This window comes from Terrapene carolina, unplaced genomic scaffold, assembly GCF_002925995.2.
Source record: "Terrapene carolina triunguis isolate 2854851 unplaced genomic scaffold, T_m_triunguis-2.0 Scaffold42, whole genome shotgun sequence".
Classification (NCBI taxonomy): domain Eukaryota; kingdom Metazoa; phylum Chordata; order Testudines; family Emydidae; genus Terrapene; species Terrapene triunguis.
Window position 1 is genome coordinate 353,886 of NW_020664393.1, and position 27,123 is coordinate 381,008.

The 27,123-nt window shown below is 40.7% G+C and overlaps 2 protein-coding genes across 2 annotated transcripts in view; one reads left to right on the forward strand and one right to left on the reverse strand.

Moving 5' to 3' along the window:
• LOC112106981 (dermatan-sulfate epimerase) overlaps positions 1 to 27,123 on the reverse strand; it is a 296,569-nt gene that overhangs the window by 173,275 nt on the left and 96,171 nt on the right. The gene's annotated exons all lie outside the window — the stretch shown is intronic.
• The window catches only part of COL10A1 (collagen type X alpha 1 chain), an 84,170-nt gene continuing 71,238 nt past the window's right edge, over positions 14,192 to 27,123 (forward strand). Inside the window, exon 1 of the mRNA XM_026653495.2 lies at positions 14,192 to 14,268. The gene's annotated coding sequence lies outside the window, so the exon portion shown is untranslated. The remainder of the gene's footprint in view (positions 14,269 to 27,123) is intronic.

Below are 27,123 nucleotides of genomic sequence, written 5' to 3' on the forward strand. Positions count from 1 at the left end.
TATATTTTCTGTCTTATCATCTATCCCTTTCCTAGTGGTTTCTAACATTGTTAGCTTCCATTAATAGCAGCTACTTTTTATTATTATTATTATTATTTTTACAATTGGTTTCATCACTCAACTGAGCACCCATTTAAGGTCAGGTCAGTAACTTAAAAAAATTTATTAAAAGCATTAACATTTTTGTATTGACTGAAGATGGGATTTAAACATAAATGCAAATTGGGCATCCAATCCCCTCAGCGCCTTTAAGACTCTCAGCCTAAGAGTATTTATTACAATTTTAAGTTGGGTATTAAAACCTATTTTGATTTCAATCAAATGTTTGAAATGTGCACTTAGATTCTGAATGATAAACACGAACAAGTTGCAAAGAATAATTTTGAGATTGGCTTACATGTGCACCTTGAAATTCATGAGTTTAGCAAACTGTTCTACAGCAGATTGTCATTTGGCAATATGAAAAAATTCAATACGCTTAAGCTTGTTCCTACCAACAACGCTGGAAGAAAGAAATTTGCTTACTTTGAGTAGAAGACACTGAGATGTCATGATAATAGCAGCCGTATAAAACCTAGAGAAACAGACCTGTCTAGACTTCACCACAAATCTGGATTCCACAACCATAATAATTATGGTGTAAATAATTAACTTGTATAACTGGAGAATCTTAAAATTCAGCACATGTAATACAGATAGAGCTTATACTATTATCTTGAAAAATGCATACTGCAGTTTCAACTTGTTTGTAAATGAGCCATAAAATAATTTTCAATTAAACAAGTGATAAATTAAGGAAAAGATACTTGGCTTTCAGAATTAATATGATCTCAATAGAAGAATAATAGTGAATAATGACTGATACACCACAAGAGGATTTTTATAATACATTTAGAATGACAGATATTATTTCCAGATTTATTTATTTTTAATAGAAACATACAGAAGGGTAAACAGACAGCTGTATAAACACTATAGGAGGATCTAAAATAATGAATAGTATGGAGAAATGGAATAGGAAAGTTTTCTTTGCCCCTTCACATAACACAACATCTAGGGTCACCTGATGAAATTAACATGCAGCAGGTTTAAAACAAACATTAAAAAGTACTTTTTCATATAACACGGTCAACCCGTGGAACTTGTTGCCATGAGATGCGGTGAAGGCCAAAAGTATAACTGGGTTCAAAAAAGAATTAGATGAGTTCATGGAGGATAGGTCCATCAATAGCTATTAGCTAAGATGGCCAAGGACACAAACTCATGCTTTGGATTTCCCTAAACCTCTAACAGCCAGAAGCTGGGACTGGATGACAGGGAATGGATCACTCAAACCCTGTTATATTCATTCCCTCTAAAGCACCTGGCAGTGGGCACTTTTAGAGAACGTCTACAGTACAAAATAAAGTCGACTTTATGCAGTGCATTGTGGGTAGCTATCCCAAAGTACAACTTGCTGCAGTGTGTTTTGAGAAGTTTGTGCAATGCCTCATGGGACTAAAACATTGTCGCAGGGGAGAACGGGAACATTGTTTGGCCTCCCATGATGCACTATCCTCCCTCCCTCATATCAACGGCAAACAACCCAATGGTTTTTGCGCCTTATTATGCTTGGTTATACACTCTTGCTGTGAGCATCTCAAACACCTCGCACCTTCTCCTGCAGTATTGAGAGAGCTGAGATAGGAGCTGCCACACGGAATATTGCAATGTCCTGCAGCAGCCCTGCTGCAAGCCACTGGAAAAAACAATTCACAGTTGCTGCTGGCCGTCTCAGAGCAGCTGCACATGGTTGAACACCATTTCTGAGACAAGCACTGACTGGTGGGACGGCATCGTTTTGCAGGTCTGGGATGATGAGCAGTGGCTGCAGAACTTTTGAATGCAGAAGGCCACTTTTCAAGAACTTTGTGCAGAGTTTCCCCCAGCCCTGAAGTTCAGCAACACAAAAATGAGAGCTGCTCTGACAGTGGAGAAGCAAGTGGCTGTATGGAAGCTTGCAATGACAGACAATTACCGATCAGTGGGGAATCAATTCGGAGAAGGTAAATCAACTGTGGGAGCTGCTGTTTTCCAAGTTTGCAGGGCCATCAATCAACTTCTGCTATGAAGGGTAGTGAGTCTGGGAAACGTGCAGGACATAATGCATGGTTTTGGTGTGATGGGGTTCCCTAATTACAGTGGGGCGATAGATGGCAGACATAGCCCCATCTTGGCACCAGACCACCTTGCAAAGAGTACATAAACCGAAAGGGATTCTTTTCAATGGTGTTGCAAGTGCTTGTGGATCACAAGCGGTGTTTCACTGACATCAACATGGGATGGTAGGGAAAGGTGCATGACGTGTGCATCTTTAGGAACTCGGGTCTGTTCATAAAGCTGCAATCGGGGACTTTCTTTTCAGACCGCAAAATGAACATTGACGACATTGAGATGCCTATCGTGATCCTGGGGGACCCAGCCTGCCCCTTGCTCCCATGGCTCATGAAGCCATACGCTGGCCGTCTGGACAGCAGTAATTAACGGTTCAGCTAGAGGCTCAGCAAGTGCAGAATGGTGGTTGAATGTGCCTTTGGCCATTTAAAAGGGTGCTGGAGAAGTTTACTAACAAGGTTGGACCTTATTGAAGACAACATCCCCATGGTTAGAGCTGCCTACTGTGCGCTCCATAATATCTGTGAGGCAAAGGGAGAAAAGTTTCCGCCGGGGTGGGGCATGGAGGCAAATAGGTTGGCAGCTCTCTTTGAGCAGCCAGATACTAGGGCAATAAGAAGAGCACAGCAAGGGGCTCTGCTTATCTGCGAGGCTTTGAAAACATGTTTCAGAAATGAGTCACAGTAATGTGAGCTGCTTGTCTTCATTGTGCTTTCCCAAACCTTCACCTTGCTTGCATCACTGTCCCTGTAAAGCCAAACCTCCTCCCCCAACTCCCTGCCTCTATTCAATAAAGAACATTTATTTCTCAAATCCATTTATTTTATTTAGCTAACACAAGTAAATTGAGAGAACAGAAAAAAAAGGTAACCTTGGGGAAAAGGGGTTATAAACTTGGGAGGGGAGAAACAACATCATCTGTGTAACATAACACTGCATTATTGACCATCAAAGGTCTGTGAATGGGCACCTTCTGTTCCTTGTACCCACCCCCTGAGTTGAGTGCAAGGGATAATGGACTTTCCCCCCACGCCTCATGGAACTTTCGGAGGAGGGAGGTTGTGAGCCGGGCGATGCTGGCTGGCTGGCTGTTCAGCAGGGGTTGCAGAGGGACTCTACCCTCCTGCTTCTGGTCCTGCAGCTCAACCAGACGCCTCAAAGTGTCTGATTGGTCCCTCATAATCTGAAGCATCTCATCCTGTGTCGCAGGCTCATGCTCCTGGGATACTTTCCTGCTGTTCATGTCCATGTCTAACTTCTCAGACAGTGAATCCTCCAGGCTCTGAGCTCTGTGTCAGCTGTCCCTGGGGCATCTGTTATCTTGGTGAACATGTCCTCCAGCATTCTCTTTCTCCTCCTTCTAATCAGCAAAAGTCTCCGTACAGGTATTGATGACACACCAAAGGACACATTTTCAGCTTTAAGACATGGAAAAGAACAAAGCAACCATTGTAAATACATACAATGTTTCCAGAGCAAAGTTGTTTTTATTTAAAAAAAAAAATCCAAACCCCTTATTACACTAGGTTCAAGCCATAACATAATCGGAATCCCTACCCATTCAGTGATCTGTTTTACTGTTCCAGCCATGGTGAGTAGGCCCCTGAGTCAGGGGTGACTGCACTTTTCCTGAAGTTTATGGCAGATTCATGTCAGTAGCATAGGTAACTATTTGAACAATCACCCTTCCCCCTAGCAACACTGGATGTTGTTTAAGAATGGGTCACATGGGGGGGCCCTCTGAGAGGGTGGGAGAGAAACAGAGGAAGCCCACCCCCAGCCACTTGAATGACATGCCGATCCATGTCAAGCACATTAAAGATACATTAGCACCAGTGTGGTTTGGAGATCCGGAATTGGGGTGTGTGTGTGTCTACATGCTCTATTGTTTGTTGTTTGAGCACTTTTAATAAAAACTTCCCGCGTTTCCCCTAGGTGACCCTATGTGATATCAGTCTCCTGAGGGTAACAGAGGTGGAAAGGGAGGAGATGCTGCAAGAATCTGAGTATAGACCTGATCCTTATGGTGCTATGCTGTGTACTGCCATGATGCCAGCAGAATTAATTTGGGAGTTGCGTGGGAAAGTGTCCTACCATGGTGGAATAAATAAGGCTGCCCTCCCAGAAACCTTCTGCAAAAGATTGCAGAGTACCTCCATGAAAGTTTCCTAGAGATCCCCATGAAGGATTCCTGGGCTACCCCAGTCCACATAAACAGTGTTTTCTGGGGGCCACCCTCTGCGCAGCTGGAGTGGCCTCGTGGAAACAAAGACCCACAGCACCTCGCTTTTTCTTCACAGTAAACATGCAATGAAACCAAATGTGCGTGCCCACTAAAGTTTAATTGGAATTTGATTGGAACTATATACTCACCAGAGGTGCTCTCCCCGGCATCACGGTCGGCCACCATGATGTCTTGAGACCCACAGGGCTCCAGGGTTAAAAATATTTCCTGGCTCATGGGGAGAATGGATTCACCGCTTGCCTGTCTCCCATTCTCCTCCTCCTCCTTTTCCTCATCCACAATATCGTCCTCCCTGTTGTCCCTAGACTCACACAGCTGAGATGTGTCCATGTTGCTTTTGGGGGTACTGGTAGGGTCACCCCCGAGAATCACATGCAGCTCGCTGTAGAACTGGCAAGTGTGTGGTTCAGCACCAGAACGACTGTTCACCTCTCTTGCCTTATGGTACATTTGGCGAAGTTCTTTCATTTTCACACGGCACTGCTGTATGCCCCTCATGTAGGCTTTCTCCCCCACTTCCTAAGCGATCTTTTCACAGATGTCAGCGTTTCTTCTGCTGGATCGGAGCTTTGTCTGCACAGACTCTTCTCCCCACACAATGAGATCCACCACCTCCTGTGCAGACCAGGCTGGAGTGCATTTGGGGCATGGAGTCTCCATGACCAGCTGTGCTGGTGTGCACCCAATGCTGATCAAACAGGAAATGGGAATTCAAAAGTTCCTGGGGCTTTAGCAGGGGCGGGGCTGTTTCCAGTGCAGCAGAGTTGAGAATGATCTCCAGAGCAGTTACAGATGAGCATTGTGGGACACCACCTGGAGGCCAATTAAGTCAAATTACACAACGCAGCATCTGCACTACCTCGCTGTTGACCTATGAAAATCGAATTAAGCGCTACGCCTCTCGCTGAGCTGGAATACAGAAGTTGACATCAGAGGCGACTTAGGTTGGCGTAAAGGACCCGGTAGTGTAGACACATACATTAACAGGTCAACTTAAGGCAGCTTCCGTCGACCTAATTCTGTAGTGCAGACCAGGCCTCAGAGGCAGGATATTGGGTTAGATGGACTATTGGTTTGACCCAGTATGGCTGTTCTTATGTGACATGAAAAAGAATTCATACTCCCATGTATTTTCTGTTTTGTAGTATCTTGGTACTGGGCAACAGCTTGATTAATGAAATCAAAAGAATTAGATTTGAATCGCTTCATTTTTCCTCATTACAATTTTTTGATGAAATTTAAATACTTTTTATTAAAAAAAGGAAAGGAAGAAACTGCAGTCACGAAACATAAGCAATCTGACAAGTGAACAAACCGCAGACCCAAGCTAATTCACATGGTATATTTTGGCAGGAATTTTCTAATAGGCAGAAAGGTTTAGAATGGAAAATTCTTACTATCCTTAAAGCACGGAAGAAAAACTTGCTAGTGTATAAGCTTTCCTACTTGTATGAATACAAGAAAAAGTTTCCCTTGTTACTATTGTACTGTTTCAATAAAGGATTTTAAACAGAGCAGATATTTGGAAACATTTTGCATTTTCACACTTCCTGAATAAACTTTCCCACTTTTTTTTATTCCATCATTTCCAAAGTGAAAGTGAAGAGATATTCCCACGAAACTAAGAATGAATTAATTTTACCTTGCTTAACTCAGGTTAAGCAGCTATACATTGCTGCTTCAATCTACATCCAATCTACATCCTCCTGATATCCTACCCATCCCCTGCTCCACTCATATTTTTCAGAATTTGTTTGCAGTTTTATGTGGTGTAAAGCCTGAAGGCAGATTGAACCAATGTAAAGCCTTGGATCAGCCTAACCCATTTTAGGAAGGTCTAAGATTGTCTACAGACTCTCAGATATGCTTAGATTGCATAAAACATTTTCACAAGATAGAATCTCACCTGCATTTCCCTCTTGGTGCTCTTTGGAATGAAACACGTGGTGGATACTGGGCTAGATGGACCATTGGTCTGACCCAATATGGCCATTTTTATGATTCATAGAGCAGAATAAGGAAATAGGGACGTCTAGGAGGGAAATGAGTAGGGAGATAAGGGATTGTAGCAACAGCCTAGACTGGGGCAGAGGGGAAGGTAAGGAGCTCTGGAGTGACTGACCGGAGCTGAGGAGGGCTGAGTGAAGTTTAGGCCTGGAGGTGCAGTCTGCATGTGACAAGAGGGGGTTTTGGGTTCTACCCCAGTTTGTTAGACAGGAGAAGCACCACTGGAAGCAGGAAGAGTGAGCATGTGTGCGTACGCACACAACTACGTACACTGTGGGGGGAGGGGTCCAATTAAGCAGAGTTCAGGGGGGTTTCAGCTTGGCTAGCTGAATGAGGGAAGGAGCAGGAGAGTGGTGGGTCAGAGGAGCTGAGGCAGATTTCAGTTGGAAAAAGATTGGAGGCTGGCTGGTTTGAATGTGGTGTCAGGAAGGAGGAGCAAGGAGAGAGTGTCAGTGATGGTGGGCCCAGAGGTGGGTTGAGCCAGCGAAGGAATGGGGGAAGTGCAATGGGCTCAGAGAGCTCTTTGTTCCAGAGTTGGTGGCAGGAGTGATGTTATCAAAGAGCTGCAATGGTGACCGGAGTTGATGTCTGCTTTGAAAGCCTTTGATCTAAGGAGTGTCTCTGTGCAAATCAGAGTACATGGATGAGGTGAGATCCCAGTAGCACTGTAACACACTTTGAGTTAAATGATTTAGCAGACAAAGTTATGAAGTCCTGGCCCTGATTCTGAGCTGAGCCTAGCGCACATGTGGAGATATGAAGCAAAGGTGCTATAACTTACACTCTGTTGCAATGACTCCCTACGGAGCTGTTCAGCAGCACAAAACAGCCAGAAATGTGTTTTCCTGTTAAGGTGGACATCAGAATTTGTTCAACTGAGAAGTTAATGCTGACAGCAGCCAAGGTTTGTTTTTGGCTATGTTTACCAATTTGTTTAGTTGCTGGCTGCAATTCCTACAGTACAGTATATCAAACAATCTCTTGGTATAAAGATGGTATTCTTTAAGTTTGCTTTAAAGAAAGTGTTCTCTACTTTCATGTTGAAACACAAAGACCACAAAGAAGAAAAAAATGTCTTTTGAGTCATAGATTTTGCAAGATGATTACAGTATTAGGCCTGTTCCATGGTGTTCCAAAGTAAGCCAGTGAATTAAAAAAAAAAATAGCTATGGTCTAAGCATTTTACTGGTGAAATGGTATATTTAAATATGAAACATTTTACATATTTTAGAAGAACTATTTTTCCCTTGCTGCTTCTTCTGGAATCAAGGAAAATACAGAAGTTTTGGAGTAAGAGAGAGAGAGACTGACTGAGCCAATATTCAGTTTTCTATTTATCATGGTGATACAAAAGTTCTTAAGATATTACCTACTTAAGATTATTTTGTGACTAAAACATTAGACTGGCGCCAGAGAACAAAGCCATCATGATTATTCTGTAAGTACCCTCAGAGTTAATGGAAGTAAAGTGGCATGCATGTATCGTGAGGAGAATATGCAGTAGACCTGTATCACTACCATGGATTTTCAATTATTATTTTATTATTTGTATTACAGTAGTGACCAGTGACCAACAAGACTGGGGCTCCATTGTGCTGGGATAACCCCCACCACCCCATAGCCACTTATTTACAATGAATAGAGAAGATACCCCAAAATCACTGATCTGAAGTAATGGATGTCATGGCACGTATGGCCAGGATGTGTGGCACTCTAGTAGTTCGTCCCTCCTTTCTGGAAGGTGAAAAGAAAAAAAATATTTGAAGGAAAGGGCTAACAATCAAGTTTACCTATCAGCAAGAGGTACTGAGCCTTCAGTACTATTGAAACTAAAGGAGATGGCCCTCAGTGTGGTTCTAGAGGGCAGAAAGCTTCCATTCCCACAAAGACAGCCAAACTACTCTGTAATAATACAGATGACAGAACATGTAGCAGTCAGGGTCAAAACAGTGTCAGTCAAGAGTGCTCAGTTTTGGGAACAAGTTTCCAGACGTCAGATTAATCCAGCTTGCATGCTGCAAAAATGTTCCTTTTGACAAAAATGTATTGTAGTAGCCAAATTAATGAGGGAGGTGTGACAGAAAGGGAAAAGAATTGAATTGATAGGAGGAAAGCTCCTGAGTACAGCACAGGAATGGCACTCTGCTACTTACAGTATTTACTAAAGTTGTAAGTTTCAGTCACAGACATCTTAAGAATCTAATGAAATTCGGTTCTTACAAATGGTGCCTTTATATGGATATATCCTGTTAGATCTTTTACCAGGTACAGCCTTTTTGTAGATATAAGATGAGTCATTAGCAGGTCTATTGTTTTCTAATGTTAATGTATATCAATACTTATTAAATCTCACTGAAAAGTCATGAATATAACATTTTAGAAATCCACAAATGATTATCTAATTTGTTTTTAAAGAAAATTAAACTTCAAAAATTGCTATGTCAACGTAACATTAAGGACCCAATATAAACCAACAAAAGGAAGTGCCAAGACTGAAGGCTGAAAATCAATTCTTAACAGCATGATGTGCAAGACATATGGTAGGTAAAATCTTCAATAACAGTAACTTAAGCGTAGCAAAACGAGCAAAGGACAGCATTTCAGCCTTAATTTTGAACTGCTTTGCCTGTTCAAGTTAAAGTTATATCCTTATAGTGCAATACTGAACTGTTATATGAACAAAACCCCCACTGACAATCAATGGGAGTTTTGTTTGTTCGATGACTCCAGGGTTAAGCCCTGCAATAGTTTTCAGCACAGTGGAACTAGACAGGCAACACCCTGAAAATGTGCCTTATAATGTTACTTTCATGTAGATGTTTGCAGTTTGCTATCCACTAGGAAATGAAGACTCTTTTTTGTAAAACAATGGGGTAGCACATGCTTGTGCAAGTGAACCCATGAAACAAAGTGTTTTTATTGGCACATCTTCTACAACTACTTCTCACCCCTCACTGTGTTGCTGTCTCTTTGCCTCATCTTACAAATTAATTTCCTGTGCAAATATTATTTTAAAGATATATTACTTTAAAATAAAAATCTGTCTGGTTCTGAGTCTATTGTTGTTTCTAAAATTACCATGCAAATAAACTCTTTACAAAGGAAAAAACAACACTAAGGAGAAGTTGGAAGACTTTTGCCTCACTAATTTTATACTCCTATTCATATTTAGGCCAAGATTTTCAAAATTAGCAGGTGACATTGGGTGGCCAACTTGAGACACCTTGAAAAGGCTAGACTTTCAAAAGGGGGTGTTCAGCACTTTCTGAAAATTTCGGTCCTTTTAAAGTTTTTCAAACTGGGTACCCAAAACTTGAGGTCCAAAAGTCAATAGCCACTTCTGAAAATTTTGAGAAAGATACTTTGTGGAAGCAAGTAAAGTGTTGATTACTCTGACTGAACAGCCATTCAAGTGTTTCCTCTCAAAAATCAGGCAGATAGGCTCAGTCTCTCAGGTTCATGATGGAGAAATAGGCCCTTGATAACAGATCCTGTCTTGTGAGGCAGAAACATAGCAGGCACTGGGTGCTTGCTAAATTAGAGAATCATGTATCCCAAGAAGGAGTCACTATGAGCACTGTTGCACTTTCTTGCCGGAGTTTCCAAACGGTGCAATAATGGGAAGGCGTTTGGGATAAGTACACCTCTCCTCCTGAAGAAGTATATTTAGGTTTTGCTGTTGTGCTTGCATGCAAAGAGTCTCCTAGCTAAGATGACTAAAGTTTTTGGTAGGCTCATGAAGTCCTCTTGACTTCCACTATGGTCACTCTTCTGTCCACTCAAACAATTCACTTTGGACTCTTGCATGTTAAAACATTTTACAACTGTTTCACTGGGAAGCTCTAGCACTGCTATGCTTTGGAGAGGGACTTAAAATCTGGCAGAGGCATTGCCCTGGTGTTAAGAATTGCCCTTTCTGACATTCCAGTGAAAATCTATCCTAATTTGCAGTTTGCACATGTGCAGTAGAGGCTTCTTAGGGTTCAGCAGCTAAATTCTCCAAAGTTTCCATCTGTAATGAGCATAGTCCATCCTCAAAAAACTCCTATGTACCAACCAGACTACACATTTGAAATCACCACAGAGCAACTCAGCAAACTCCATCCCAAGGCTCCAGGGCTGAGAAGAACTTTCATAAGTGATCCATCCCATCCCCTGCCGCTCATTCCCATCCTCCATGAATTTATCTAGTTCTTTTTTGAACCCTGTTATAGTCTTGGCCTTCACAACATCCTCTGGCAAAGAGTTCCACAGGTTGACTGTGCGTTGTGTGAAGAAATACTTCCTTTTGTTTGTTTTAAACCTGCTGCCTAGTAATTTCATTTTGTGACGCCTAGTTCTTGTGTTATAAGGAGTAAATAACACTTCCTTATTTACCTTCTCTCCACCAGTCATGATTTTATAGACCTCTATCATATCCCCCCTTAGTCGTCTCTTTTCCAAGCTGAAAAGTCACTGCAATTCCTCCTCTCATTGACTTAAGTGGCATGAGGCACCAGAATTGAAAGACAGATTATCTTTCAAATGCTCTCAATGCTCTAATTGCTGGCACCCAATCAACCTGGAGGAGAAGAAAATAACCTGGAATGCAGTGGAGTGAGAAGACACATGGAAGTCAGGGAGGCATGGGAGCAGACAGGAGCCAGGTGATGGGAAGGAGTGGACAGAGGCATGCTGGAGGGAGCAGACTAGAAGGAGCCAGGCTTGGGAATGGGAGCAGAGGGGTCTGTAAGCACCAGACCTGGGAATTAAATCAGGATTCCTGAGTCTCAACATTCCTTTGCTATCAGCAAATACCTATGGATCCCACTGGCAAACAGCATGTTCATCTCCATTTATGGCTGGTCCATGTATAAAATGACAATCAATTGCTCCATTAGTTCTAGTGTCAGAGATCTATGCTATGGATGTAAAAGTTCCAGTCCTGCTGATAACACAATGTAGGAGTCAATGTGTTCCTACGTGATGGAAATTTTATTTTTTCAGTTTGCTTTTTAAAAAGTTTAGTAAATGAATTAAATAAGAAAAAAGAAGAAACCTACATTAAAAGAACATTAAGGTTACAAAGTCAAGCACTGAAAAGGTAGGAAATGTCAGTATTAAGGTTTTCTGTGCAACCTTAATTAGCCCTCTTGTGCATCTGCATTATGATACAGACTTTCATTACCAGATCACACACAATTTTTTCCAAAAGACCCCTGCCTCATTCAGTGCATACAACGGATGGTGCTCACCAAATAGGCAACCATTCAATGTTTCATTTTATCCTCATCATTCAGTATATTGACCAGTGTCTTATTTCTGCATACCCTTCACACATTGCTCTGAATACAGAATTATCAATTTATTCATTAGCTTTTCTGTGACACTAATTACTGTAATGTGTGTGCCTGGCAAACACTAAATGAATTTATCTGCACCTACTCCTGTGAGATGAGGTGGTATTATCCCCATTTTATAAGGTCAAGAACTGAGGCACAGAGACACTAGGGTCAGAAGTGTCCCCTCATTTTGGGTGACCGTTTGAAGATGCCTAGGACCTTATTTTTCAGAATACTTAGCATTTTATGGCACTTTATACACTCAGGGCAGAGTTCTCACTTACTTCAATTGCAGTTGTGAGTGCTCAGTACTTCCGCAACTCAGGCCCTAACGTGTGTTAATATGAATCACCTAGAAAATGAGGAGCATACAATTAGCTGCCACCTGCAACACATTTGATTTAAAAGATTTGGAGCCTGATCCTGCATCATTGATGTTACTGGGAGTTTTGCCACTGAGCTCAAGTGGATCAGGAGCAAAGTCTTGTTCTGCATAGGAATTCTGTGGCAGAAGCAGGGACAGAATCCTTCATCTGTCTTATCCAGGAGACCATCCCTTCTCTTCCTCCAACTCCCCGCACCGTTTACTACAAACCTTCCAACTTCTTCAGCAAATGAGGCAAAGGTCCTGTAGATACCAGCCTCATTCACTAACCAACCCTGATTCATTCCCTGAGCGCCATGTGGATAAAAATAGTGCGTAATCATGTGATTAAAGGCTTTGCCACAATGCATATGCAAAAGGGGACCAAACTGAGGTTGTATAGCAGAACTTCCATAGACTTCAGTGGGGCCAGGATTACACCCATTATCTTCAAAATAGTCTTGTTAAAAAAATTGACAATCCCACTTAGATTCATCCAATTGGAATAATTTTGCAAGGAAACTCAAATGAAGGTGGATAGAAAGGCAGGGTTCCAAGCCATGTCTAGATTGCATTAAGTACAGAGCTCAAGTTCTAGGCAGAATTAGGGCTAGAGTTTGGGCTCTTAAAGAATTTCTTCCATCTGAGGACAAAAGAATTTCTACTGAACTATTCTGACAAAATTTTGGCTAAATGTGAACCAGAAATGGAAAGCGAACCCCTTCCCATTTTGGATCCAACATAAAGCCAAAACCATACGGGCAGGTTTGAATTTGGGGATCTGAATCCAAACCTGTCTCAAATTCCCAAGTATTCTGAGCTGAAGTTCCAGTTTTGGCCCATCTCTAAGAATGTACTGTAGGGAATATTCTGCACTAGCAAAAGAATGGTATCTTTCATCTGCAATTTCTATGATTCATTTGTAATACTACATAAAAGCAACCACGATGGTGTTTGGTTCATTTTTGTATCAGCACTCACTTAAAGATGCATTATTTCATGAGGCCCACTTCATCACATTATAAATATGTGAAAATTAAACAGTAACTTTAATGAAAGACTTCTAAACCAGCTCAGTGATCCACAGTTAATGCACACCACTGCACTGCCATTCACGGGATTTAAGTTTAATTTTCTGGTCCTATTCTTTCTCCCAGAGACAGAGCCTGAAAATACTCCAGAGGCAAAGCTCTCTTTCTCTGACGATAAAGAAGTGCCTTGTGTTATATGACTATGCGTTCTCCAGCTAATTAAGGAGCAAAAGTGATGGACTCACAATGGAACCCAATGTAATCTTCTTTGATCATAAAACTAACAGCTGTGACCTGGGCTTCGGAGGAGTGTATGACAAATGGAGATACTCAGGGTTCCAAAACAGACAGCACAAATGGGGAAGAGTGAGGGAAGAGGGGCTGGAGAGGAGATTATTCCATGGGTCCCACCCTAAAACCTATAGTCAATTTTCTTAAAACCATCACTCCTTACTCAGGCAAAGCTCCTGTACATCCTAAATCTGGCTGATATTGTACATATAAAACTCAAAGTAGCACAAAGATGGAAGACAGATGTAGAATCAGCAATAAGACCTCCCAGGAATTATCCAAACAATTCTGAAATCTGAACTTTGACACTGTAACGTGAACAGAGCAATAAACATGGGAAGACACCATAATGACAGAGTGTTTTTTTTTCTTAAAGTATACAAATAATTTTGATTAATTAGAAACACTAGAGATTTTGCTTTCCAAGTCATACTAATCCCATCCCAGTGTAAAGATGTATGCCAAAATAAATGTCATACTCGTCTTTAAATTAACACATGGGATCAGATGAATCAGAATCCTCAATCCCCTTCCACCTCTCATACAGAGCCATTTAACTGCTGGAAAACAGAAAATTATTCTCTCCTGGAGCTGACTCAGAAGGCAGATCCATCATTCAGTAGCCAGCATATGATTCAGCTTAGCTTTGCATAAAAAGTTAAAAAGTCCAAAAGCTACCAAAAAAGGCTCTTGAATTAGTGAGCTGCCTCACTTTAAACCTCCTGAAATGCCTGCTGAAAGATTCTGTGAATCATGACTGCTGCAAGAGGAGTACCCCTTCACCGAGAAAGTGGCAACTTTGTGACATCCAGCAAGCATCCCTCTATCTAAAGACATCTTTCACTCAGCTAAAAGGTAGGATGAGAATGTAGTCATGTCAGACATCCCGAAAGATGGGGGGGAAATTACTAAAATACATGGCAGTTACAAAAAAAAAAAAAAAAAAAAAGCAATTGTGTTGTTTTCAGATGAAATGAATGTAAAACAGCGTAATACATTTTAAAAGAAAAATATTTGATCTAAGTTTATTATATAAAACAAGATGTCTCTTAAAATAGGCTGATTTATGCTCACATTTTATTATCTTTACTAGCAAGCGCTGAATAAGAAGCAATAAACGTTACTGCAAGTAGGAAAAAGACATTCCATTCTTTTCAAGTCTCGGAATATGATACAAAATGTAAAAATACCAGCAAATATTTCACTTATCTGAAATTCAGTGTCTGAATAGCAAAATGATTTACTGAGCCTTCATAAGCCTTTAATATTTCTTCATGTGATGTACACAGAGAATGAAAAACCCTATTTCTGCTGTGTAATCCCCTCATTTTTCCAATGGGATACATTTCAAATTGATAAGAGATGATCTAGTTATTAGACCATTTGAAAACAGTGCTACTTTCCTTTCAGATTAATCACATGCTAGATTTTTAATAGCCTAATTATGGTATTTGCTGAGTTATTAACATGGGGTAATTCCTGTGAATTCAAAAGACTTAGGTTCAAAATATTAGAGCCCCTCATTGATGCTTGTTACATAAAGTGTCTGTTAACAAAAAGAGGGATGAACCTGCTACATTGAAAGATTTAATTGAAAACATATTATTCAATTTCCTTTATGTTTCAATGTGTTTGCAAGTCATTTCATTTAAATGCTTCAACAATGCTAATATCCCAAAAGGGGTAAAACCGAATAGATAAAAGTCTTTAGAAAAAAACTGCACCAGTTGTGGCACAAAGTTAAGGATGTACCAACCATGAATTACAAACTCCCTTTCTAAGGGGTTTATTATTTTACCTTAAAAAATGGTTTGAACTGACAATTGGTATTTAAGCTTCTTTTTTCCCCTTTCAATTTTTCTTCTGCATGAGTTTGGCTGTTGTTGTTTTTTCTTTTTTTTTGGTTATAACATGGACAAAAAGGGAGGGAGGAACTTTCTGTGGCTTCAGATGCTTTTTTCATCACGCTCTAATAAAAAAAAAAAAATTTAAAAAAAAAAAAAACTTAATTTTACATACCACTTAATCCTTAGTTTGGAGTGGAAACTTTTCAGCAAATGATTTAGAGTCACTCCATTTAAAAATACATTGAGTTTTAAGATTTGAAAATTGGCTCATGAACAGAAAAAATACATTTTCAATGAAGATTCCAGAGCACCTTCACAATAACACTATTACAGCTTTACAATAGGGACTGAAATTATAAAGTATAACATTTCTGAGGGAATCATCACAACTCACCCAAAGATCATTTTAACAGTGTCTCCATAATATGTACTACCCCAGAAGGGTTTAAACTTTGCACTACAAGAGATGTTGGCAATTTGCACATTTGCAGAGTGTGAAGGCCAGATTTAGTTTACGCTAAGTCAAGCAAACTGTAGCTGCCCTTATCCTTAATAGAGTGATGCAACTAACAGAATCCTACAGGTCGGAACATGCAATTCCCTTCTCTCCGATCAGGTGGAGCACTGCACTCTGGGACCTGTTGTCTAAGGGCCTCATCTTTATATTAAAAAGTGAGAGAGTGGTCAATTAGCTGTATTGAGGGCCACATTTTGGTGACCAGTCTGTACCTTCTCTGCCCCGGGAAAAACGTTTTATTGTGACAGCTTTGAAGAACTTATTAGAATGTTTGATATCAACAAGCACACTTTATCATCCTACAGACTGAATGGCTCATATAAATGGCTTCTTTGTACTGTTATGTCTATATGTTGCATTTAAAAAAATATATATTGTTTTGAGGCACCTCTTTTTTCAATCCTTGCTATAGGGATTTCAAGATGGGTCAGAATTTATTACACTGACTCTGAAGTGCTGGGACATGGACTGAAATGGAGATGCCTAGAAAAAACCCAAAAAGCATAGTAATTAAGTAGACTTTGGAGAGCAATTATACACACTGAAAAATAAAACAAAACAGCTATGATAGTTATAGCTCTCAACTGTACTCCATTGCATTTCAGTATAATACAGTAGGGATCTCTGAACGTGAACATGATGCCATATTAATGGGGGGAAAGACAGATAGAGGAAGGAACAAGAGCCATAACTTGGGGTTTCTTTTAGCTGGAAAATCAGGACCTTAAAGTGTAACATTTGTTTTTAAATTTACTTGATTCAAATCACTTATCACACTAACTAACTCAGTAAAAGTGACCAATATGATGACGTAGAATGTAAATAAATTAAAACACCCAAAAATTAAGCTGGCCGAGGGACTCAGAGGCAGTGAGTTTTGCTACCACAAGAGAGATCCAAGGGCCCAATTCAGCCATATACTTAAGCACACACTAACTTAAAAAATCCCAGTAGTCTCAATGATTTCAATAGGACACCTTACATGCATAAAGTTAGGCACAGTTTAAGTACCTTGTTGAACTGGAGCTCCAGTTTGGATCCTGGATTTTGTCTCTTATTTAAAACAAGTAATCCTGTAGTGATTCAAAATAATACATTTCACTCTTAGTGTTATTACACTGATTGGACCATTGCAATAGTATTTCTTTTTATAAGGTCTGACCCTTTTCCTAGGAGAGGGACCACATCAGATGACCCATCCTAGCTAATCCCTTAAGATTAATAGGATCTGGAGGAAGCATCATCTGTTCTTCCTTTGTCACAAAGAGGCATGAAAGACTCAGAGAAGAGAATCTATGAGACAGAGAATTCCAGAAATACTCAGCCCACCATAGTAATAAGCATAATATAAGTCTCTAAATAGACAGATGGAGACCTGCACCAAGAATAGTGACCTTAAAAACAGACACCAAAAATTCACTCCTGCAACTCATGACTCCAGAATAAAGTAAAAAGGAGAACCTATAAGAAAATGTAAAGACAGCAACACTCTTTAGTATGAGTGGAGACACTACAGTCCCAATTCAGCAAAGCACTTCAATATGTTAAGTTCATCCCTTCCAGCTCATGCTTAAGTCCCCCGACTTCCTATACCATTAAATAAAATAAGAATTTTTATTCTAGCATACAGTAGGGCCAATCTGTATTTAAAAAAAAACAAAAAAAACCCTTTGTAATAAGGAAACTAGCACACTGTAATCTTTAGCAGACAGTTTTTACTTGTGGAAGAATATTGAAAATAAACGTGGAGTCCAGCCAGATTGTCACGAAGACCAGAATTGCCTCTTTTCATTTTAAACAGGATGTGCCAGCAATTTCTCTTTGATATGGCATGCAGCCTTGTTAATGTCAAAGCCTCAAGACTTTGTGGTTGGTAAAGTTGTTTAGCATGGCTTGTCATTGCAAAGTTGATGGCTCTGCTTTTGCTGTCAGTTTTGTCATATTTGCACAAAAAGAAAATAGTGTCAGATGGGAAGATGGGAGGGGAGGAGGCACACCACCATGGAAACTATGTATATTTGTGTCTTACAACATACTTGCCACTCATATAGCTTAATTTTCTGCAAAATCACGTCATTGAACACAGAAGCCCTAAAATTCAGTTTATCCTGTATCTGTAACCTAATACACTTCCCAGAGGTATTGGCCCTCATACTAAAATAAAGATAAATATGCAATTTCTTGTCCAGGTCACTACGTCTTCTTTGATGTACACTGTCACCTGCACTTATTTAAAGTTGTATGACAATTTTCATTCAAGGTTACACGAGACACACATTATACCTTGGATATTTGTAAAAATATATTAGATATTACAGTTCCATCTTGTATAGACCCTTCTCCAAGAATCATTTGTAAATTATGAACATAATATATTAAATCATTGTTCAACTTTGAGGAACTTTTCACATAACAGAATTTTTCATCAACAAATATTTTATTTGCTAACAATGTATTTTCTGTAGGATATGGACCATTTAAATGTATTTTTTATCCCACATCTAAGGTCACTCCATCAATGAAGTTTTTAGAGGTTGCAAGTAATTTTCCATGTACTATATCCCTCAATGAAGTTAACAATATTAAATTAGCAGAATTATCAGAATTTACAAGTTATTTTATCAACCAATTGGGTGCTTTTTTGGAATCAGTTATCCTGTTTAACACCCTGAGCTGGATTCTTCAGTCTGCTAAGTACACCTTACACTATTCAAGAAGTGCCAAGTAAACTTAGCCTGATAAGAAACAGCAAGGGGGTGTATTCTTGCACAAGGTCACTCTCCAGTAGCAAAAAGCTGTTAAAGGTAGCAGAGCCAGTTCCTGCACCAGCCTATCACACAAGACCTCAGTATAAGGGAAGGGAGAGGGATTGTATTGTTGGAAAACATAAGAAGGTCAGGGAAGGGGGCACCTCTAAGAGGAACTCCGCTACACCTGAGCCACCACTGACATAAGATCACCAAGGACCTTTTGCTGGTGACATAAGTTAGAAAGGTACTGAGGACCATTTATAACAGGGCCAGAGAGTTTGGGATAAGGAAGCTGCAACCCCTTTCTACTGGGGAACTCAGACATGGTGGAAATCCAGTTAATTGATTTTTTAGTACCCTAACTAGCTCTCAATCTCTCTTACAGCTCTTAGAACTTTTGTAGAGCTATGGGTCATTTCAAAACCTCCAGTCATTTGATTTTCTAGTTTTGACCCTTTTCCATTGGCCTCTGACAGTGGTCCCATACTGATTTTCTGGTTGTGTACTCTTTTGGTGATGAACTGTTTGATTCTTCATGATTATTTCATTTTCTATCATATTTAGGATCCCAAATGCTGAATTCCCATTGTGGAAAGGGAAAGACTCTAGATTTAAAGTAAAGTCATTACTTTACACAAATATCCTTCAAACTTTTCCTCTAAGTATATTAACATTTGATATATTTGTCTTACTTCAATTGCTGGATTCAAATCTGATTAAGCAGGTAATGTTTTGTTAATTATTGCTTTTCTGTTCTTTGGTACACAGATTTAGGTTGACCTGTTGAGCTTTCCCTTTTGTGATTTTGGTATTGTTCTACCAAGAGTCATGGTTATTATTTTGTAAGAGCTTGTAGACACTGAAGGTATGTCTACACCGCAATGAGAGCTCGAGCTCAGACTCAGGCTCCTGATCATTGGAACACCCTGGCATCATGAACTTTTCCAGTGCAGCCCACACTGGTATCTATAAATCCGCCTCTGTGTGCCACGTAGTCTACATAATAATAGAGTAGTAGCCTTTGAGATTTATGTATTCAGGTGCTCCTTGATGGGAGCATACTATGGGCATACGAGTCCCATCAATGGTCCCAGCACAGTTTGGAAACCCCATTTTCTCAAAACCAACAATTACTTCAGGGATATTGTTTCTGTCCACTGCCTTTGGGTAAATCACACACCCTGTTGTCTCCAAAACCTCCATGACTACTTTACCTATGGTTAACTTTCCAATGCTGAACTGGTTGACAATGGACCTGCAGCAGTCTGAGGTAGCCAGTTTCCAGATGGTTACAGCAACTTGCTTCTGGACCAGTATGGGCCCCTTATGTATGCTGGAGAACAAGCTGTTCACAAAATCCAGAAACGTAGCTTTCTTCCTGTGAAAGTTTTGGACCCACTGCTGGTCATCTCAGATCTGCATTATGATGTGGTCCCACCAGTCTGTGCTTGTGGCCTGGCTTCAGAAGAGCCGATGGATATAGGGGGCACCAGAGGCTATCCAGAGAGCCACGAGCAGCATCAGCCAGTTCAATTCTTCCATGTCTATATCATCCTCACCCTCTTCCATAAGGTGCCTTCAATACATCAGAAACTGCCACCAGAATGTCCACCAGCATTTCATTGATGCTCTGCCCGTTTGCTTAGACAGAACTGAAAGTGCAAGCAAGAGATGCTCTTCAAATGGTGACTCCTCCATTTTCCTGGCTCCAGTTGCCGGAAGTGCACAGACTCAGAAGACTGCTTGGCAGGAGCTGTTGGTAACTTGGCAGGCTGCCACAACTTTCTGTAATGTGAGAGGTGAACTGTCAAGTTTTCCCATACTGTACCAGGAACCAGGGCCTAGAGCAGCCAGAGCTGAGTAGGGTGCTAAGAATCTTGGGATATGGTGATTTGACTCAGGTCAGGGTACTGCAGTGTGGATGCTGGAACTCTGGATTTGGGGCCCAAGTCCAGAAATTCTAAACTTAGGGTCAATACGCAGTGTAGATGCGCAAAGATCTGGGCTTATGAACCAGGAGTATGTGGACTCGAGTCCCACTAACCCTGGGCAGTGTAAACTGCAGTGTAGACATATCTTAATGCTAGATTTACTCCATCAGTTTTGTAACAATTTACAAATATATCAGAATGACATTTCTAGTTACCTCCCCAATGGAGATTTTTAGGTCTTTTCTAATTGATTTTTTATAAATCAACTATGAACAGTGAAAAAGTTTTCATGATAGCAAATAATTTCTTCACATTTTTTATTATGTTCTGGAGTGCTTTTCTTAACAGATTACTCTATAGCTTTATAAATTTCTTAATTCATATATATTAAATATTATATTATCATAGTTTTGATTTCTGTTTTCCCTCCACATCCAATACTCTACAAACTCTCTTGTGCCCTCCATAGCTCACAAATTCAAATATTTTCCTTCTCCACCATTATGTTTGCACTTGAATAAATCATGTATTAGTCCCGTTTCTTGTATTAATTTATTAAACTTTTTTTTAAGTATTATGAATCGGTAGCCAGACATACTATTCTTCCTAGAAAACAGAATGCATCCACCAATTTGATCATTTTGTTAATTATTGCCTTTGAGTGACATAACATAAAAGCTCTTATTTGTATTATAATTCAAAAGATCATAATATTTTACCAATCAATATGAACTCATCTTCTGGAACAATATATATTTAAAAAATCAGAAATATTTTGGCTCAAAACTATATTTCAATTTGAAAATGCTTAATATCATAGTTAGAAACTTAAACATTTATTTGACATCAAGACATCAAATTAACAAGCACATTTAGTTTCGGAGACTGTAGTTCCTTATATTTGCCTTTCAGATGTAATTGAACTCTATGCTGAATAGTAAAAATGTGGAAGGTGTCACCATAGAACTAAAATGTTTTCTTTCCATTAAAATTCATAAGATAACCTCTATTTTCAAAAAATCTCTTTATTCCTTTGGAAAATGAAAGGGGTGTCTGTAACATAACTCCTGGTTTAAAAAACAATCAATAGTGGGATGTAAACTAAAAGTGATACAAATTTAGTTCTACCATTGTTATATATGTGAATTATGAAAGAAGCTGAAGTTATGTTCAGATTCCTAGGTTTCAATAGCAAAGAATTGTTGTGAAATTTTACTAATATAGATATATAGAAATGCAGAAAAGATGAAGCAACAATAGATGCTATATAATGACCTATAAATGCAAACCAATGAAAAATAGGTACAAAATTAGGGTTTTTTTGGAGGGGGACACTGAAAAGTGTCTGATTTCAATGGAAAACTTAAGTTTTTCTTTGACAACAGAACATTCAAAAACAGAAATATTTTGGTTAAAACCCAAAATATTTTGCTTTGGAAAACTGCAGTGGTACCTCATGGGAGTTATAGTTCAGTAGCCTCAAGTTTCCATTCTTTTCTCTTGGCCAGGCTTCCTGCCTGGACTAGATCTCCCATGATGCATCATTGCCAGGAACTCCCATGATGGGGAGACTGTGGTGCATCATGGAGATATAGTGCAACCAAGGAGCCCAGCCTATGGAAAGAATGGGAGTATGAGGCTCCGGAAGTACAACTCCCAGCAAGCATACCCCTGGTTGAGAACCGCTGTGACAGAGAGACAAGCTTTCAAGCTACAGAGAGCTCTTCCTCAGGTCTGGGAAAGGTACTCAGAATGTCACAGCTAAATAAAAGGCCCATTAACACCCTTGTAGTCCTAGGACAAAAAGGGGGGTGTAGCGATGCAACGACTCACGCACCGCGGTGCCTCCTGCTGGTCGTCCTAGGAATTAGCTCTCCAGCTCCGGAGCACCCTCTGCTGGCCGGTGTCTCGCCTATCGCTGGCCCCCATGTCCCTCCCGGACCCCGGTGCCCCTTTTTCTCAGGGTTCTGCCCTCCGCAGTACCCCCACAGCTCTGGGTCTCCCCTCCCCGGGGAACCCCCAACCCTCTATCCCCACCTCGCCTCAGTCTATGATGGCTACTGCCAGTCACCATCTAGCCCCCGCTCACTGGGGCAGACTGCAGTATACAAGCCATTCATCATTAGCAAGGAGGGTTTGGACCTGCTGCCTTTGCCCCTCTGCAACCCCAACAGCCAGGCCCATCTCTCTCAACAGCCAGAGAGGAACTGTTTGAACTCCTGGCTCACAGCCTTTTATAAGGCCAGCTGTGGCCTGATTGGGATGTGGCCCCAGCTGAGGCTGTTTCCCCAGTCAGGCCAGCCTTTAGCTCTCCCAGGGCTGGCTGTAACCCTTTCAGGCTCGGAGCGGGTGACCACCCCGCTACAGGGGGTTAGTAGGTTACAGATTGTTGTAAGAATGATAAACGACAAAAACACCCTATCACCTGTGGGTGAACACTTTTCACAAAGCGATCACTCTAAAATCTGATCTATCCACAGAGGAAACCTGCACAACACTTTCAAAAGAGGAGCCTTGGAGCTAAAATACATAACTTTGCTAGACACTGAAAACCATGCTCTTAATAAAGACACTGGATTTATGGCTTATTACAACAATCTGTAATCAACTTACCCCCCTTTTTGTCCTATGATTATAGGGGTCTAACGGGCCCCTTCACCTTGAATGGTCCCTTAGAATATGTGCTAACTACTTATGCTAAACTATCTGTTTGACCTTGTATTTAGCTGTGATACTCTGAGTACCTTTCCCAGACCTGAGGAAGAGCTCCGTGTAGCTAGAACACTTGTCTCTCTCACCAACAGAAGTTGGTCCAATAAAAGATATTACCTCGCCCACCTTGTCTCTCTCATATCCTGGGACCGACACAGCTACAATAACACTGCACACAAAAATATTCAGTGACAATTCTTATATGTTTTGCATCATAGATGATGGAGATGATGTTCAAGAGTTTCCAAAGGGGACAAAAGATTCAACAACAGTTTCCAACAATCACTTCAATATCAGTACCGCTATGACATCCTATGCTCCACAAGTTAAGATCACTGATATTTGGAAGTCCATTTATTTATATTTTTTTCATCTTCCCAGATGCAGATTAGAAAATATCTCAAAAGAACTAGATATTTATGATGAGTACAACAAAATTATAATCACCAGAATAATAAATGAGAAATATAGTCATGTAGCATGGACAGATTTCATTCTTACCGATCTGGTAGAATAGCAAGAGTCATTCCTATTTATACCTATATAGATATATATATACACACATATAAAATTCTGTGAAATTGATCAGGTACAAAATGTGCTAAAAGTAGTAGATTCAACATTCTCATTGATCAGATTTTAAACAGCCATTAATTAACAAAAATTATTAAAAAAGCAAAAGCAAAACTCAAGAAGAATTGAGTGGCTATCACAAAGAAGCAAGTACGTCTGCACAGGGAAAACTTACTCTAAAGTTGTTGCAAAAGACTAATTCCAAAAAGACAAATGCCGCTCTCCCACAATCAACTTTGGGTGACTTCACGGAAAGGACACAGCACTCAGGTGGTGGGGAAGACTGACAGAGAGTGTACTTTCGTATCTGCCACGTTCCCATTGGCAGAAGGTAGAGGAATGGGCTAGTTTATTGGTTTTCACTCCCTTACCCCGTTACACCTCTGTCTATTTAAGCTTCCTTAGGCTTTTCAAAAAGCCTCTTGCTCTGGACAGCTACCTCTCCTCCCCCCCTTAATATACAACCCAGGCTGTGTTATTCATGACAATGTGGATGTGACTGATTACCCATTCAGGATGGAATTTTTCATCAAAATTGCCAAATCTGGTGGTTTTATTTTCCCAACTTCCTCACAGCATCATGGAGGCACCGTTAGATAGGGCCGTCCTTAGGATTTATGGGGCCCTGTGAAGTAGGGTAGCCAGATGTGCCGATTTTATAGGGACAGTCCCGATTTTTGGGTCTTTCACATTTGCTGTCTGGTCGCCCTACTATGCAGTATTATTAAACTGGTGCCCCTATTCCCGACGGCAGCCCGGGCTCAGGGAGGGAGGGACGAGGCAGCAAAGGATACCGAGATGCCCGGCCTGCCTCAGGACGGCGGAGAGTCACAGTTCCCCGCAGAGTCCCCCGTACTCTCTCCCTCACACAGAAGGCGCGGTGCCAGTGCATTTGGCTCTGTGAATATGGCCCCTGCCTAAGGAGACTGCAGTGGGTGTGCGGGAGCCGACCTGCTCTTACCTGCTGTCATGGGCAGTGGGTGAATCTGCCGCTTGGGGAGGCTAGCTCCCCAGCCCAACTCTTCTGCCTGTGGCCCCGCCCATACTCCACCCCTGTTCCGCCCCAACCCCCGCCCCACTCCACCCCGGCCCCGCCCTCTTCCCACTGTCTCCCTCCTCTCTTCCCTCCTCCACCCTGCTCACCCCCTTCCAGCCAAATCCCTGATCCCAAATGAAATAAATGACATTTGAAAATAAACATTCTTCTACAATTTCTTTCTAAAGAAAATGGAGCATGTTTTCCACTGCATGCCAGATGGTGAAGACTGGACATGCAGAAGGTACCTAATTAAAAGCACTAAACTTGGGAATAAAAAATGTCAGTCACAGGTTTTTTGATATGCCCTGAAGTTTGTCAGAGATTTATTTGCAAAAACTTTGTAGTAAGGGCGAGTCAGCTGTCCTGCTGAATACAACATTAAATATTATGGCATACATGGTGCAGCTCTTCTCTGTTTTACATTTTCTTAATCAGTATTTCTAAGCTGATTTTATATTTTAAGTGTACTCTTAAGCCTTCATAAAGTAGTCATTCCAGATTACTACATATTTAACTCACTGAAACAAAGACAAAACAAAGGAAAAATTTTAAATTAATCAGTCACAGAGGATTAGCGTGTTCATAACAATGTTCATTGCTTTTAGAAAAAGGGAACACTAATTTACTTTGTGTGATCTCCATAATAATAGACGTGTTTATGAAATTTCACCAACTTTAAAAAAATATGTTTCCAAAGATTTTAGGCATAACAAAGGATTTTATATCTTACTAGGTACTGATTTTGCTGGAGGGTTCTTAAAACTAGTTCATCAGATAGTCAGAAGTAAAGAAGGGAAACTCTTTGTCCAGCTATCTGGAAGGAAAGGGGTGTTGTCCCTTTAAGGGCTCTCTTCAAGGGGTGGGGGAGGGAGAGAGGAGGGGGAGTGAGCGGGCGGGGGGGGGGTGAAGGGAGAAAGGAATGGACAGAAAGGGCAGGAAGACTTTGGAAGCAAGTTTTTTTTTACTATAGTAATTAAAATTAAAATGTGCATTTTAGATAAGGGTGGTCTTTTGAATGATTTATTTAAAAAACTATATGTCTGAAGATCCAAGCATGTAAGGCTAAAGATGATTGTGCATCTAAAAATCTATGCAAGGATTTTTTAGAGATGTGATTTTATAATCTTCACCAACTCACTAATGAAATATTTTTAAAGCAAATTTTAAACTAAGGTCCTGCAGACTAACATGTTCGGAGTAAATATTACAGTAATGCACAACTGCTTTTGTCAGTAAATTCAGAAACTGACAGTATATACCTGGGGGTTGGCAAATGCCTGTTAAATGGCTTCCTTACCACTTGAATGGCTCTAACAGTTTCAATGTTGTGCTAATAGGTCTGGCAGGCTTTTTCACTTTTAAGTTACTAGATCCCCTATAGGGGAAGATTCACCGGGCTGCAGCAGCCAGCTGTGAAGGGAGCCTGCAGGAAGGGTCAGAACAGGGATAGGAAGAGCCTGGAGGGTGGACACTAAGACCCAGTGGTGCCCCAAATTTTCAGGTGCCCTACGCAGCCGCGTATGCTGCGTATGCCTAAGGACGACCCTGACATTAGATTATAGCATTAAGACTTTAAAAAGCGTAATATTAGGAAAAGCAAAACCATTTTAGCTTGTCGCAACTTGCAGCCAGCATCCATTGCAGATAAATGGGAACAGATCCCAGAAGTATATATGAGACCCGGGTTTGTAGTAGTGGCCCTTCCGCTTATGGTAAAAGGGGAGACCTAAAGTATTTGTGGGCTGAGGTCCTCCCTTGAGAACCTCCCCTCCCTAAGTGTGGGAAGTGGATAGGCTTCTGTAATGAGTTAAGTATCAGAGGGGTAGCCGTGTTAGTCTGGATCTGTAAAAAGCAACAGACAGTCCTGTGGCACCTTTAAGACTAACAGAAGTATTGGAGCATAAGCTTTCGTGGGTGAATACCCACTTCGTCAGACCCATTTTGTAATGAGTTAGGTTATCATATAGGACTCAAGTTATTGGTTGTACAGTGGGAGTCCTGAACACTGCACTGGACACAGTTAGAGGCCTGGTATGAGAGAGTGGGAGGCAGCAGCAGGGCAAATGATGCCTTACCCAGCATTAAATGAAGCTGAGACTTCTGCCTGTCATTCCTTCACCTGCACGTCCTGTTCAATGAAGAAAGAATCTGCTCAGGCCTCCCACTAGAAGTCTTAGTGCTTGGGCTCATCAGTGCTAGGTGATTTTGCAAGCACTGCTTTGGAGAACTACCTTCTTTGGCCATCTAAAAGAATGGACACACCAATACCTTGAATATTGGTGCATTGTGTTTCCCAGTGAAGTAGCTGTGATTTTTAAAAAAAAAAAAAAAAAAAAAAAAA